A 15806-nucleotide genomic window follows, 5' to 3' on the forward strand; every position below is an offset into this window, starting at 1 on the left:
CCCGGCGCCCCCACCCCCGCCCGGCGTCTCGCGGGGCCCCAGACCCAGGCGAGGGGGGCGGGGCCCCAGAGGCCGCTCTCACCTCACGGTAGTTTGTTTGAAGCCGAGCCGCAAAGTGCGGTCTGCGCGGCGATTGGCGGAGCTCCGCCACGTGATCGCCGAGTGGCCCCACCCACAGCCTCCCTAGTTACCTGGGCTCCCCCGGCGCCCAGAGAGCGTCAGGGATTGAGTCCGTCCCTTTTAGGAGTATTGGGAATGGGGCATTTATAGTTAGTCTAATAAACTGGGAAGGGAGAGACGATGGATTCAAGTACGAGCCAATTCTCCCTTCTCGGTCGGCAAGAAGGACTATCTGTGGGCCCCAGTTTCACAGGCCTTCGGGAAGCCGGCCTCAGTGCGCAGGCGCCGGAAGGCAGGTCGTGGGAAGGAACGCTGGCGCGCGGGCTCAGCTCCCCGTGCCACTGCGCAGGCGCGGGTCTTTGCGACGTCTCTGGGCTCGCGGCCCCCGGAGGCCAGTCTCTGCTGCGCGGTTTTTCTAGATCAGCTCTTTCTGTGTCGCTTTCTTTAGATCATCTGTTCCTTGAGGGGCCGGGGTCTCCACGGTCCCCAGGACGTGCCCTCCCTCTCGCAGACTCCTGGGCGGCCGATTTCTCCTTCCCTGAAGTGAAGCGGGAAGCACGCCCACCCTCTCCAGCCCGTTTTTAACCGGTTGCTCACCTAAGCACCTTTTTAAAGTGGAAAAAGGGCATCACGCTGGGAGGCTGAGCCGGGAACCCCGGAACCAGTGAGCTCACCTGTTACCCCATTTCTTTAATGAAGAAGAAAACTAGGTTTTTTAGAAAATTCTTCTCATGTTTATTTTTGAAAGAGACAGGGGGAGACACAGAATCCGAAGCAGGCTCCAGGTTCTAAACTGTCAGCACGGAGACCAACGTGGGGCTGGAACTCGCCAACCGGGAGATAATGACCTGAGCCGGAGTATAATGAGCTGAAGTCAGAGGCTTAGCCGACTTACGACCCAGGCGCCATAAAAATTACATTTAGAAGAAGGAATTGAGTGAGGTTACAAGTTTTTAATCAGAATTGTCAGCCGGAACTCTTGGAAAGAAGGAAATGTTGGAGGACTCTGCAACCAAAAGATAGGAAACAGATCAAATGTCCCTCATTTGAAGGGCCTGGCTAAACTGTGGCCCCTCGCATGGTGTAATAGTGAACTACAACAAAGAATGAGCCAGCTCTTTATAGAGGAAGTGAATTTTGAAAACCACCAGTCAGACCATGTACCTCCTGATCTCAATAACTAGCGTCTTCCTTTCTCATTCAAGAAAGTCTGAGTCCTAGAGTGGCTTATAAAGTCCCCTGCAGTTTGGCCCAGTTCACTGATTTTCACAGATGGTCCTTCTGTTTCGTCTTCCTCTTCTCAAACAGGCTGGGCACCCTCTGTTTCAGGGCCTTGTCACCTGCTGTTCCCTCTGCCTGGAATGCCCTGCCTCAGACTAGTATGGCTCTCTTCTTTTGGGGCTTTGCGTCTTTGCACAGATTTCACCCTCTCAATTAGGGCCTGTCCTGACCTTTCAGTTTAAAATTGCAACTCCCCATCTCTGTTCTCTGCCTTTTTTTTCCCTCGTGGTGTCTATTGAATATGTAACTATATTGAATATAAAGCTATACAGGGGCGCCTGGGTGGCGCAGTCCGTTAAGCGTCGGACTTCAGCCAGGTCACGACCTCGCGGTCCGTGAGTTCGAGCCCCGCATCAGGCTCTGGGCTGATGGCTCAGAGCCTGGAGACTGTTTGCGATTCTGTGTCTCCCTCTCTCTCTGCCCCTCCCCCGTTCATGCTCTGTCTCTCTCTGTCCCAAAAATAAATAAACGTTGAAAAAAAAATTAAAAAAAAAAAAAGCTATACATTCATTAGGCAACTCAGAAAGAATTCATGAGAAAATGGTGCCAGCAGTTGCCTCTGTGGAGAACAACTAGCAGCAGGGTGAGATTAAAATTTATCCTTTTCTCTTTTTTCCTCACTCCTATCTGCATTACAAAAAAAAAAAAAAAAAAAAAAATTAACATCAGCCCCTGAGTTTATGGCACAGACATGTACTGAGCACCTGTGCTGTGCCAGGCATTATGTTAGGCCTTGGGGTAGAGAGACAGCAGACAGGACGTGTAGGGTAAAGACTCTGGGTAGTAGTTTAGAGGAGAGAAGGCACCCAAATCATCCTGGCAAGGGAAAGGGGAAGCCGCAGGCAGGGGACAGCACAGTCCAGGGCATGTGGACTTACTAGAATGTGACGGTCCCCCAGGGCCTGCTAAGTGGCAGTGATGGACACATGGAGAATGGCCAATGACAATTAGAGAAGAGAGACAAAATACAAAAAAAGGGCAAACTGCAGGGGATCATTTGATGCCAAGCTGAGTTTGGCCATTATCCAAGGAGATGCTGAAAGGTCTTTCGAAGGGAATGACGGGCTGAGATCTGAACTTAACTCGTGAACTTTCTCCCATGAAAATTAAAGCTGCACGAAGCCAGAGGTGACGAACTGGTGGCCTACAGATGTTTGCTTTGGACCAGGTTTGTTTGTTTGTTTGTTTTGTGTTTTTTAATTGGCCCACATAAGAACATGGAGGAACAAGAATTCGATAGGAAAACCATTTGGCAGTATCTCTTAAAGGTAAGCAAGCACTCCATGCCTCAGTAATTCCACTCCTAGAAATATGCCCAACAAAATTGCTTACATCCGTTCACCAGAAGACATGATGTAGAATATTCATAGCTGGCTTATTTTCATAGGCCCAGCTGGTAGCAACCGAAATGCCCATGAATTGGCACTGGAATGCCCATGAATTGCATGAACGGATGGAAGTCTTATCAGCAATGACAAAGAGCTACCTACAGTCACACACAACAACACAATAGGGGAATCTCACAAACACAGGTTGACAGATAGATGCAGCTCCAAAAGAATGCGTACAGTGTGATTCCATTTACATAATGTCCAAAGGCAGGGAAATGAATCTAGTCCATTAGGAGTCAGGAAACTAGTTCCTGTGTGAGGGTGGGGTGGCGAGCCCGTGGCTGGATGAGAAAGACTTTAGGGGGCTGATCATGTTCTATTTCTGGGTCTGGATGTTGGTTTCTTGGTCTGGATGTTGTGTTCACTTTGTGTTAATTGAGCTGTGCTCTTAGTATATACATTTCTGGATACATAACAATAAAGTTTTAAAGATTTTTTTTTTCAATGTTTATTTATTTTTGGGACAGAGAGAGACAGAGCATGAACGGGGGAGGGGCAGAGAGAGAGGGAGACACAGAATCGGAAACAGGCTCCAGACTCTGAGCCATCAGCCCAGAGCCTGATGCAGGGCTCGAACTCCCGGACCGCGAGATCGTGACCTGGCTGAAGTCGGACGCTTAACCGACTGCGCCACCCAGGCGCCCCTAAAGATTTTTTTTTTTAATTTTTTTTTCAACGTTTTTTAATTTATTTTTGGGACAGAGAGAGACAGAGCATGAACGGGGGAGGGGCAGAGAGAGAGGGAGACACAGAATCGGAAACAGGCTCCAGGCTCCGAGCCATCAGCCCAGAGCCTGACGCGGGGCTCGAACTCACGGACCGCGAGATCGTGACCTGGCTGAAGTCGGACGCTTAACCGACTGCGCCACCCAGGCGCCCCTAAAGATTTTTTTTTTTTTTTAAAGCAACATGTCAAAATCAGACAATTTCACATACAGATTCAGCTCTTTACCTTCCCCTGGCCTCCTTTGTGTGCAGTCCATGGGATGCCCTTGACCTTGTAACTTATAAAGAGGCACTCTGTCCAGTTTGCCAGTGTCCCAGCCCTGCTGATTTTTCTCACCCATATTTTCTTGAGGAGGTCCCAATAATTCATTTTTGCTTTTGTTTCCCTTGCCTCCGGAGACGTGTTGAGTAAGAAGTTGCTGCGGCCAAGATCAAAGAGGCTTTTGCCTGCTTTCTCCTCAAGGATTCTGATGGCTTCCTGTCTTACATTTAGGTCTTTCATCCATTTTGAGTTTATTTTTTGTGTATGGTGTAAGAAAATGGTCCAGGTTCATTCTGCTGCATGTCACTGTCCAGTTTTCCCAGCACCACTTGCTGAAGAGACTGTCTTTATTCCATCGGATAGTCTTTCTTGCTTTGTCAAAGATTAGTTAGTTGACTATATATTTGTGGGTCCATTTCTGGGTTCCCTATTCTGTTCCATTGATCTGAGTGTCTGTTTTTGTGCCGGTACCATACTGTCTTGATCATTACAGCTTTGTAATACAGCTTGAAGTCCGTCTCAGCCGTATTTTCTGCCTGGCCCCTGAAGGTGTTTGTGATGCCTGTGAGTAAACGAGGGTAATTGCAGACACCACTTTTTGTATTTCCATTTATTTTTGAAAGAACTATTTATGTGTTTCAACATTCTAAGGGCTCAGATTTATTTCCAGAGAAGGCTCTGTTCTACTTCTGTGCTCCTAAATATCTAGTTTTCCCAGGGAGAAACCAATGTTGCTGCTTGTGTGTCCTTCCGGAAATGTTTTGTGCATATACAAGCAAGTGAATCTATACTTTTTGTCCCCCCACCCCTTGCTTTTCCATTCTCCTTGGCACCTTGCATTTTTCACTTAATGCAGTCTGTTTCCTATTAGCACATTTTTATTGCTGAATCATATCCTACTGTATGGATGTACCAAACATTTTTAAACCAATTCTCTGTTGACTTTCAAATAGTGCCAGTCTTTTGATCCTTCAAAGGATGCTGCAGTGTATAACCGTGTATGGCTGTGTGCTTTTCCTATAAAATTGGAAAGCTGGTCCCACTTGTTGCTAAACCTAAACACACACCCAACACAGGCACTAGAACGAGGCAGGGCTTGATCAAAAGTGGGAATGGGGCATCTGGGTGGCTCAGTCATCAAGCATCTGACTTCAGGTCATGATCTCACCATTGGTGAGTTCAAGTCCCACGTCGGGTGAGCTCGAGCCCCTCTTCGTGTGAACACGAGCCCCGCTTTGAGTAAAACACGAGTCCCCGGTGAGTCCCGCTTCTCTCTCTCTCTCTCCCTCTCCCTGTCTCTACCCCTTGCTCACTTGTGCACCACCCCCCTGCAAAAAAGTGGGAATCTATACTGGATGATCCAGAATGTTGGATAATCACATGAAAACACGAAATTTTAAAAATTCCTCAAGAACCCTCAGGATCTTTGTATACAAGTATCCTCTCCACTACTCCACCCGGGGGTCCACGTGCCCCACTTTGGAAAACCCTGCATTGATGCTGACTGGTGGATGGTGCGGTGGTGATTGAGGAGTTCTAGAGAGGTGGATCCCAAGGCTAATGTAAGAACTGCTGGGGACAGGCAGGGTTCTGAGGGAATCGAGGGGGCGGGGAGAATCAATAACAGTAAGCAGGTTGCCTACCTTGTCTGGTATTCTAGGTGCTGGGGAGACAGCAGTGAACACAGGAGCCAAGCCATCTGTCCTCACAGGGTTTTCGTTCTACAGGAAGTACAATAAAGAAGTAAGCAAGATACTTTCACATAGTGATGGTGCCTTGAAGGAAGAAAAGTTGTCACAATATAGAGCATGCTGGAGGTCTGCCCAGCGGGGCTGCTGTAGACAGGACAGTCAGGCAGGGGCCTCTCAGGGCGCAAGGGAAGGGTAAGGTGTCCTGGGCCTTTGATGGCTCGGAAGGAGAAGGCTTCTGGACAGAGGAAACAGCTAGTAGGATGGACCTTGGTGTATCTGAAGAGGGGAAACAGGGTTAGAGAAGAAAGCAGCGGCCAGGAAGTGCAAGACAGAAGCAATGACGGGCTGTAGTGGGGAACTGACGTCATTGGTCTGGACTCCAAGTAGAGGTGCGGTCAGGCTGAGAGGTCCCACGTCAAGTCAGGTTGTCGCAAGAAGGCACTGCAGGTGAGACGTTGTAAAGCAGTCGAGCCAATGAATGTTGGCTGTGGGGAAGACCAGTGGAAGGAAGGATCTGGGATATATTTTGGTGGGGGGAACTGACAGGGCTCTTCCCTAAACTGGGTGCGAAGGAGACGAGAGAGACTTTTGGCTATGAGTAATAGAAACCCGTATCAGCATGAGCAATAAGGAAATGGAAGCTCCTCCACTGTAGAATGTTCTGGACTGGGGGATTCAGCAGCTTAATGTGTTATCAGAGTCCCAGTTTTTCTCTCCCAGTTGTTGTGCCTCTTTCCGAATTGGCTTCATTCTCAGTTGAAAGGGGAATTCTGCACATCACATCCAGTTTATAACATCCAGAGAAAGAAGCCCCTTTCCCCCAGAATCCCTTACTCGATTGCCTTTACTTGCTGGCCAGAATTGGGTGACATGCGAGGGGAAATGGGCCACCCTTAGATTAAATCAGCTCCCCCCACCCCCGGAGTTGGGGGTAGGGCCAGGGGTGCAGGGAGTGGATACCTGAACAAAAGAAGGGTTCTGTCAGGAAGGACAAAGAGGGCAATGGGCTGAGAATCAGGTGCGTTTCTTAGGCTGTATGGATGGGGGGCAACCAGCCAGGTAGGGATGAAAGAAGAGGGGTGCAGGGGTGTGGAGAGGGTGTGGAGGGGGGATTGTAAAGTGCCCACTACATTGACCACTAGGATGTCACCGATTGTCCTGATGGAGCAGTGTCAGTGAGAGGTAGGGCAGAAACCAGACTGAAGTTAGAAAGTAGGGGAGGGGAGGAAATGAAACATCTCCAGCCCCCACTGCGTTGTGCCCTACCGTGCTGTGTCTCCAGAAGCCCAGTCTCTGGGCCAGTGTGTCCAGGGAGTGAAGACATGATAAACCGGGGTAGGTGTGAGACAAGCCTGTGAGCAAGAGAAGGTTCCCAAGATGGTGGGAACACTGAATGCCTACCGTTCACCACTCTGTTGGATATCCACACTGCTGCGGAAGGGGGAGGTGCAAGGGTGGCAGAAAAGAGCAAAAACCTAGGCCCCCATATGGAGCTTTTGATGATCACTGCGCTGAATGTGCCAGAAACGCCAGAACAGAGAGAGCCCTAAGATGACAGATAGTTGTAGAAGTCACCATGTAGTTATGTTTCTAGCCTGTTTGCAAACTTTATGGGTGCGTGACTACATAATTGTTCTTAGATAATTGGAATTATTGTTATTACAAGGTTGCCTGTTTGGCAGTTCATCGTACTGATTGTTATTTTATTTCATTTCATTTCTTTTTATTTTATATTTCATGTCATTTCATTTCACTTTTATGGTATCTGGGCATGTGCCCTTTCTTATTCTTTTGTTGTTGTAATTATTTATATATTTATTATTTTTAAATTTTATTTAAATCCAAGTTAGTTAACATAAAGTGTAATAATGGTTTCAGGAGAAGTTAGTGATTCATCATTTACGTAAAACACCCAGTGCTCACTCCCACAAGTGCCCTCCTTAATGCCCATCATCCATTTAGCCCATCCTCCCACCCAACTTCCCCCCACTCCAGCAACCTTCAGTTTGTTCTCTGTATTTAAGAATCTCTTATGGTTTGCCTCTCCCTCTGTTTTTATCTTTTTACTTCCCTCCCCCTATGTTCATCTGTCGTGTTTCTCAAGTTCCATATATGAGTGAAATCATATTTATCTTTTTCTGATGTATTTTGCTTAGCATAATGCATTCTACTTCCAACCACTTTGTTGGAAATGGCAAAAATTTATTCTTTTTATTGCTGAGTAATATTCCATTGCATGTATGTATATACATACATATATACATATATATACATATATGTGTGTGTGTATATATAGGTATACACACACACACACACACACACACACACACACACACACACACACACATATACCACCTCTTCTTTATTCATGTGGGCTCTTATGATTGTTATTTTAGACAGAACAATAAGCCAGCTAGAAATTGGTCACGTTATTCTTTTCTGCTCACAAGTGAACCTTGCCTTTCTAAATATGGAAAGGAAGCATCTTAGTTTGTTCTGGCTGCTTTAACAAAGTACCGTAGACTAGATGACTTATAAACCACAGACATTTACTTCTCATAGTTGTGGAGGCTGGGAAGTCCAAGACCAAAGTGCCGGCTGTTTCGATGTGTGACGAAAACCTGCTTCCCTGCTTCCTGGTTCCTAGATGGCTGTCTTCCTGCTGTGTCCTCAACTTGGAAGGAAGGGGAAGGCAGCTCTCTGGGGTCTTTATAACGGCACCGATCCCATTCACAAGGGCTCCGCCCCCATGACCTAGTCACCTCCCAAAGGCCCCACCTCCAAATACCATCCTAATGGGGATTAGGTTTCAACAATTGAATTCTGGGGGAGCACAGTTCAAAAACATTCCCTGCATCTCTTCCAGATCATTCAGCTTCTGTGGCTTCCAAAGGGAATCACCCCCTCAAATGGGCAGCCACTTCATACTCTTTGAGACTTGAACAGAAATATTCTACTCCATTGTTAAGAGGCACTTGTTCAACCTGACTCTTGAGATCACACGAAAGGGTTCAAGGGTTCCCTGGCTTGTGTGAACTCTAAAAGCAGAGGCAGCGGTATAGATGTGTTCAGCTGACATGGTTTGAGGGATGCCCATTCATAGCCTACAAGAGGAAGCTGTTTCCTTTGGTTAGATGTCGCCCCACGTCTGTGGTTTGGAGTGTTGGCCAGAATAACAGCTAAAAGAAGGAAACTAAAAGAAGGGAAAAAAAGTTCTCTTAATGCTACTTTTACATTTTTCAAATACATGTGACTCTTGAGCAACATGGGTTTGAACTGTACAGGTCCACTTATACACAATTCTTTTTTCGATATATACAGTAAAGTACTGTGAATGTATTTTTCTCTTCTTTATGATTTTTAAAAAAATTTTTAATGTTTATTATTTATTTTTGAGAGAGAGACACAGACAGAGCACAAGGGGGAGAGGGGCAGAGAGAGGGGGAGACCCAGAATCTGAAGCAAGCTCAAGGTTTTGAGCTGTCAACAAGAGCCCAATGCGAGGCTCAAACCCCGAGAACTGCAAGATCATGACCTGAGCTGAAGTCGGATGCTCAACCAACTGAGCCACTCAGGTGCCCCACTTATGATTTTCTTAATAACATTTTCTTTTCTCTAGCTTCAGTATAAGATATATGTATATATATACAACATATATATACACAATATTATACATATAATATATATTAGTATATATTATATATGTATTATATATAATACAAATTATACATATATAATACATAAAATATACATACAATATGTATTATATATACATACAATATACGTTTTATATATATAATACATATAACGTACAAAATATGTGTTAATTGGCTGTTTATGTTACTGGTAAGGCTTCTGCAGCAATAGGCTATTAGTAGTTAAATTTTGGGGGAGTCAAAAGTTATGCATGGATTTTCAGCTGCATCGGAGAAGTTGGCTTCCCTAACTCCTTTGTTGTTCAAAGGTCAACATAATTTTTAAAAAGTTTTTTCTGAGTCCTTTCTCAGAAGCAATGTAACTGATGAAGATTTCACTTTGGTGTAATTTTTATTAAGGCAAAAACAGGAGAGGGAACCTAATATGACATTTCATGTAGTCAAATAATATAAAATGTTATTCCCATCTGAATGTCTTCTCATTTTCCTTTGCATTCAGAGAAACCAGATACAGCATTATTAGCAGAAATAGACGAGCCTGGCTTTTGACTCCACTTTTAATTTTCTGCAACGTTTCTATAAGTTTGAGATTATTTTAAAATAATTTTTTGAAAGCTAACGAAAAATTTATTTAGAGATACATTTCTTCTGGACATAGTCCAAAGCCTGTGAAAATTTGAGAATTAAATGAAATTTCTTACACTAATAAGATTACATTTTAAACTACTGAATTTTGCATATTCAGAAAGGTATACCATAACAAAGAGACCTAAAAACATTTATTTATTTATTTTTATTATTATTTTTTTTTAGCGTTTATTTATTTTTGAGACAGAGAGAGACAGAGCATGAACAGGGGAGGGGCAGAGAGAGAGGGAGACACAGAATGTGAAACAGGCTCCAGGCTCTGAGCTGTCAGCAGAGAGCCCGACGTGGGGCTCGAACTCATGGACCATGAGATCGTGACCTGAGCCGAAGTCGGACGCTTAACTGACCAAGCCACCCAGGCGCCCCATGAGACCTAAAAACATTTAAAAGGTTATTTGGTTTTAGCGGTATTTTTCTTAAATTGAGGTAAAATTCACATAACATGTAACTATTTTATTTTACTTTAATTTTTTTAGATATTTGTGTATTTTGAGAGAGAGAGTGCACACGAGCTCCCAACGGGGGTGAGAGGGAGCACAGAGCCTGACGTGGGGTTCAGTTCCAACAACTGTGAGATCATGACCTGAGCCAAAACCAAGAGTTGGGCACTTAAACGTCTGAGCCACCCAGGTGCCCCGAAACTATTTTAAAATGTACAATCCAGTGGCATTAGTACATTCACAATATTGTTCAACTACTATCTAGCAATATTAATGCCCGCTGCTCGTTTTGTGTCCGCCTCTTCATTCTTCAAAGCGGTGAGACCAGGGATCCCAGGCATTGTGGTAAACGATCCTGCAACTATGTTACCTCCTTCTTTCTCCTCAGGTCCTCACGCAGTGGGACACACGCACACTTGTGTGCACACACTCAAGACTGCTTGAAGATTCAGCTTTACTCAAGTGCAATTTTCCCAGAGATTCTCCTACTTCATTCCTCGGACCCTTGGACCCTAAAGCAGGCCGCCAACATACCAGACCCGTGCAGGCCTCTGGCAGCTGACGCTCACCGCGGGGCTGGGAAGTTTGTGCCTTCCAGGTCACTGCCTGTGCTTGGTTTGTGCCAGTCACGGACACAACCGATGCAGGCTTTACTTAGTTCACCCAAATGTTGATGACCCAGGTGCCCCTAGTATGGTCTTTACAAGTAGGCAGAATAACACCCCACCCCCCAAATAGCTGCCTCTTAATATCCAGAACCTGTGACGATGCTACCTTATGTGGCAAAAGGGCTTTGTAGATGTGACTAAGTTAAAGATTTTCATTAAAAAAATTTTTTAAACATCTGTTCATTTTTGAGAGAGCGTGAGCGGAGGAGGGGCAGAGAGAGAAGGGGACATGGAATCCGAAGCAGGCTTCAGGCTCCGAGCTGTCAGCACAGAACCGCGAGATCGTGAGCTGAGCCAAAGTCCGACGCTTAACGGACTGAGTCCACCCAGGCGCCCCATTAAGTTAAAGATTTTTAAATGGGGAGGGAGATTATCCCAGTTTACCCGTCTGGATCAACTTCAGTCAAGAGGGCCAGAGTGTCAGGGAGGATGTGGCAACGGAAGCAGAGGTTGGAGTGGTGTGATTGTTGGCTTAACCTGAACCGGATAGAAACGGATTGATCCTGAGATGTCCTGGCGTTCATGCTTTCTTTCCACTTGCTAGTAGAATGATTCAGCTTTCAGCGTTAGTGCTCTTTTTGCGAGCTGTCAAAATGAAGCCATAGGAGAGATGTTAGTTATTCAAACTGGGTTGTCTCTGAAGGCCAGGTACTGCTGGTGCTCTTCCACCATGACTGCACAGTCAAGGGCATTCTTCAGTTTTTTTGTTTTTGTTTTTGTTCAAATTCTTGCCTTACCAGGAATTGGCAATCCTCCTGGTTGGGGGATGTGGTAGTGTAGTGGGGTATTCTGGTAGGGGTGGGGAATAGTGATGCCTCCTGTTCTGCCTGAAAGTCACTGGGGAGGGAGGCAGGGGGGCAGGAGTTGCTATCACTTCAGGGGGGTTCTCCCTCCCAGTTCATCTAAGTCTCCAGTGAGTAGAGGAGCCAATAGGACTATCTGGTAGCTTTGGATGGTCCAGCTGAAGGCAAAAGAGGTGAGGCAAGCTCTACCCTGTCTTTTGGTCAGTTCAGCCTCACCTACGAGCCGAGATGCCATTCCACGGAAAGAGTTTACTTGACCGCTCTCGAGTCGCTTCACTTCACATTTTTTTTTTAATCATTATTATTATTTAAATGTTTATTTTTATTTTTGAGAGAGAGAGTGTGAGCAGGGAGGAGCAGAGAGAGAGGAGGACAGAGGATCTGAAGTGGGCTCTGTGCTGACAGCAGCAAGCCTGGTGTGGGACTCCAACTCGTGAACTGTGAGATCGTGACCCCAGCCAGAGATGGACGCTCCACTGACTGAGCCGCCCAGGTGCCCCAACTTCACGTTTTCTTGAAGCAGAAATGTGTAGTGACGAGAGAAAAACCCTCTGTTTTTTCTCCGGAGTACTGTTCATTCTCCGGAGTACTTCCTTCCCTGTGAAGAGCGTGTTTCCCCAGGAAGCTGCCCTAACGTGGGCTTGAATGAGACTCTTCTTTTCTCTTTAAAATTTTTAAAAAGTTTTGTTCATTCTTCCTCGGCATTTCTCGGTATAGCAGGCAGGATAGCAGAGCAGCCAGCCCGAGAAACACGTGGGGTCCGCCGGGCCTGGTGCTTGGTATCAGCAGGGGCCCTGTGTGGCCCTCTGACGTCTCGGCACCTCACAGGTGTATCTGGTGACCTCCCCGCAGGAATATCCAGACCTCCTCGATTTAGGTTGGCAGTACTGACTTTTATTCAAGCTGTTGAGAGTTACTGGTAATATTCTCCATGTGGGAATAATCTAGAGGGGTTGGAGTTATGGGTAGGTTGTTTTAATTTGACATTATGCTAATTGATGTTATTCATATAAGGCTTGAGTAGATTTGCTGGCTAGAAATATGAGAGACTGAATCACTCATCTCCGAAGAGAAGGGACTCTTGGGGCGCCTGGGTGGCTCAGTCGGTTAAGCGTCCGACTTCAGCTCAGGTCACGATCTCACACTCCGTGAGTTTGAGCCCCGCGTTGGGCTCTGGGCTGATGGCTCAGAGCCTGGAGCCTGCTTCCAGTTCTGTGTCTCCCTCTCTCTCTGCCCCTCCCCCGTTCATGCTCTATCTCTCTGTGTCTCAAAAATAAATAAACGTTAAAAAAAAAATTAAAAAAAAAAAAAAGGTGGACTCCTTCAGAGAGATTAAAAAAAAAAAAAAAAAGAAGGGACTCTTGCTCCTTCTGGCCTAAAGCCACTTTCAGGTGACTGAAAGTCTCGCGGAAGTGGCTGAGGGTATTCCTCAAGTCCCATAGGAATTTCCATCTCATAAAGTAATTAGCGACTGGCTCATCTGTGGATGCACACATAGGGACTGAGTGTCCCCAATGGTCTTAGACCTCGCTGGGAGAAACCGAGACCCAGAAGAATGTATTATGGCTGTTTGGAAGTGACACTCACAAGAAGCACCCTTTGATCCATCACACTCCACATCCTTAGATTTTGCTCAAGCCTTATACCAAAATGGAAACAAAAATGACTAGGGCATTGTGCTTTAAAAGTCGAACAGCTAGGGCTCCTGGGTGGCTCAGTCAGTTGAGCTTCCAACTCTTGATTTCGGCTCAGGTCATGATCTCATGGTTCATAGGATCGAGTCCCACGTCAGGCTCTGCACTGGGACTCTCTCCCTCTCTCTCTGCCCCTCCCCCTGCTCTTTCTCTTTCTCTCTCAAAATAAATAAATAAGCACTAAAAAAAAAAAAAAAAAAAAAAAAAAAGCCAAACAGCTCCCAGAAAACTATCAGGCACCCACAGGAACTCCGGCAGACTATTTGTGGAACACATACAGCACTCTACTTGCAAGTACTTACTTAGGTGGGAAAATTTAACAGAATAACCTTTGATATGTCTAAATTGGTTTTCTTTTCTTTTCTTCTCTTTTTTTTTTTTAAGATTTTATTTAAGGGGCACCTGCGTGGCTCAGTGGGTTGAACATCCAACTCTCGATTTTGGCTCAGGTCCTGATCCCAGGGTTGTGGGATCGAGCCCCGAGTCAGACTCCATGGTCTCATGGAGCCTGCTAAAGATTCTTTCTCTCCCTCTGCTCCTCTCCCCTGCTTGCGCATTCTATCTAAAAATAAAAATAATAAAATAAAATAAAAGATTTTATTTAATTTGAAATAATCTCTACACCTAAAGTGGGGCTTGAACTTACAACCCTGAGATCAAGAGTTACATGCTCCATCCACTGAGCTAGCCAGTCACCCCTTAAATTTAGTTTTTTTGTGTGTGCATAACCAGCATACAGAGAGCTGGTTGTAAGACTAAGCACCCAGAAACTAGGAAGCTATTTGGTTTAGTCGGTGAAGCCCTTGGCTTTGGGGAGCAACCGACACTCAGAGGTATTCTGGGCCTCATGTGGTTTATTTGTTGCTGTAGCTTTTGGGCATCTTTGGACAACACCAGCTGTGTTATATTGGAAAATGGGAAATGACCAATTCACGGATCCATAAATTATAATGCTATTTTGCAATTAGATTTATTTTTTTAAAAAAGAAAAGAGTTGGAAATCAGGCTTTCAATGTCCTCTGCACAAATATTAATGAAATGAAGGTTAGATTTTGTTTGCATCTTGTTTGTGTACATGTGTGTTATACAAAATGTGAGATATGTTTTCTACCTCCTGGATGGTCTTGCTAAAATTAATTCATAAAAGAGCTCTATTTAATTGGCTTAAAGGCCAAGTGCTTATAAGAATGAATTGGGCGTTCTAAAACTCAGAAAGATGGAGACTAACCCAAATGTTTTTCAAATTTATGCTATCTGGGAAAATATTCAATATTAAAACTAGTTCAAGTTTGTTGGTTTAATTAAAATAGACATGTCTTTAGAGTTATCTGCATTGGGGTGTCTGCATGAATCAGTGGGTTGAGCTTCTGAGTTGGTTCAGGTCATGATCTCATGGTTTGTGAGTTTGAGCCCCGCATTGGGCTCTGTGCTGACAGCTCAGACAGAGACTGGAGCCTGCTTCGGATTCTGTGTCTCCCTGTCTCTCTGCCTTTCCCTGGCTCTCACTCTGTCTCCCTCTCTCTCTCAAAAATAAATAAAAACATTTTAAAAAATTCAAAAAAACCACCATTGTTCTGTGAAGGTTTACTAAATGTCAAATAAGCTTGTGTTATCTTTGTTGCAATTTGGCAGCAGAAAAATGACTTAAAATGATGGTTGATTTTGTCTGTCTCATGAAGTTTTCCCGGGTAACTGTCACAAGCAATTAGGTTAAATAAATAAAAAGGTTTATAGCTTTCAAAATCTTTGGTTACCTGAAACTTTGAAGTTTTGCTAAGTTAAATGACAAATTGGGTTGAATTTATTGGATATCTAAGTCTTTGCCAAATAAGATAGAATACTAAAGCATTGATTACTGAATGTAGGTCCCCTTCTGCCTTCTTGTTGTGGAGAAACTGGGGATACTTGGGTCTGTTAGTAAACATACTTTGTGTTTTATTGAAAGTTGTACAATTAGGGGCGCCTGGGTGGCACAGTCGGTTAAGCGTCCGACTTCAGCCAGGTCACGATCTCGCGGTCCGTGAGTTCGAGCCCCGCGTCGGGCTCTGGGCTGATGGCTCAGAGCCTGGAGCCTGTTTCCGATTCTGTGTCTCCCTCTCTCTCTGCCCCTCCTCCGTTCATGCTCTGTCTCTCTCTGTCCCAAAAAAAATAAATAAAAACGTTGAAAAAAAAATAAAAAAAAAAAACAAAGAAAGTTGTACAATTAAAAAAAAGTTTCCTAGAAATTCTGAAATGTATTCCTACATTTCTGATCTTAAGTATTCTAGTGTGACCGTTCACAATTGGTTACTACTTAATTTTTACCAGAAATTAAGGTTTCTAAGCATTAAGAATTCTGACAAATGTAATTGAGACTGCTAGAAAGTGATAAAGAAGGCCACTCTGTATGTAAGGAAAGTAAGCTGTGTTTTTAACAAGAAAGATAT

The 15806-nt window shown here is 44.8% G+C and overlaps 1 long non-coding RNA gene across 1 annotated transcript; it reads left to right on the forward strand.

The window, feature by feature from the left end:
- The first annotated feature begins 51 nt into the window (after positions 1–51).
- LOC147577626 (uncharacterized) lies at positions 52–5533 on the forward strand. Its single transcript, XR_015240457.1, has 2 exons — positions 52–784; positions 5441–5533. It is a non-coding gene; the product is annotated as an uncharacterized LOC147577626 (long non-coding RNA).
- Positions 5534–15806: the final 10273 nt, after the last annotated feature.

This window comes from Puma concolor, chromosome C2 (assembly GCF_028749965.1).
Source record: "Puma concolor isolate L17-30 chromosome C2, mPumCon1.1.hap2, whole genome shotgun sequence".
Classification (NCBI taxonomy): Eukaryota; Metazoa; Chordata; class Mammalia; order Carnivora; family Felidae; genus Puma; species Puma concolor.